An 828-nucleotide genomic window follows, 5' to 3' on the forward strand; every position below is an offset into this window, starting at 1 on the left:
CCCCTCGGGGATAACCACCTGCTGGCTTAGGCCTGCTCCCTGGGGGATTGGGCCTAAGCTGGCAATCAGATATCCCTCTGGCAGCCCGGCAGTCCTCGGGGGATGTCCACTTGCCAGCGGAGAGCAGGCCTAAGCTGCAGTCGGACATCCTTAGCACTACTGAGGAGGCGGGGGAGGCTCCCACCACCACTGCTGTACTGGCAGCCTTCAGCCTGGCTTGTGGCTGAACAGAGCTCCCCTGTGAGAGTGCACTGACCACCAGGGGGCAGCTCCTGCATTGAGTGTCTGCCCCCTTGTGGTCAATGTGTGTCATACTGATCAGTCATTCCCAGTTGTTCCAGTGTTAGGGTCAATTTGCATATTACCCTTTTATTCTATAGGATAGAGGCCTGGTGCATGGGTGGGGGGCAGCTGGTTTGCCCTTAAGGGTGTTCTGGATCAGGGATGGGGTCCTGTTGGGGTGCCTGGCCAGCCTGGGTGAGGGGCTGAGGGCCCTTTTCAGGCTGGCCACACCCCCTTCAGGGTGGGGGGTCCTACTAGGGTGCCTGGCCAGCCTGGGTGAGGGGCTGAGGGCCCTTTTCAGGCTGGCCACACCCCCTTCAGGGTGGGGGGTCCTACTAGGGTGCCTGGCCAGCCTGGGTGAGGGGCTGAGGGCCCTTTTCAGGCTGGCCACACCCCCTGGTGACCCAAGCTCCCAGCTTCTCCTTATTTTCTTTTGTTTTTCTATGATTTATTTATCTTCTATAATTGAAACTTTGTAGCCTTGAGCATAGCCCAGGGCCAGCCAGGGCAGGAGGGAAGCTTGACTTCATCCATTGCCAGGGACAA

At 58.8% G+C, this 828-nt stretch overlaps 1 protein-coding gene across 1 annotated transcript in view; it reads right to left on the bottom strand.

Annotated features, from left to right (window-relative positions):
- Positions 1-828, bottom strand: part of LOC102755190 (chromosome unknown open reading frame, human C1orf141) — a 32,282-nt gene that overhangs the window by 5,700 nt on the left and 25,754 nt on the right. The gene's annotated exons all lie outside the window — the stretch shown is intronic.

This window comes from Myotis davidii, unplaced genomic scaffold (genome assembly GCF_000327345.1).
Source record: "Myotis davidii unplaced genomic scaffold, ASM32734v1 scaffold122, whole genome shotgun sequence".
Taxonomy (NCBI): domain Eukaryota; kingdom Metazoa; phylum Chordata; class Mammalia; order Chiroptera; family Vespertilionidae; genus Myotis; species Myotis davidii.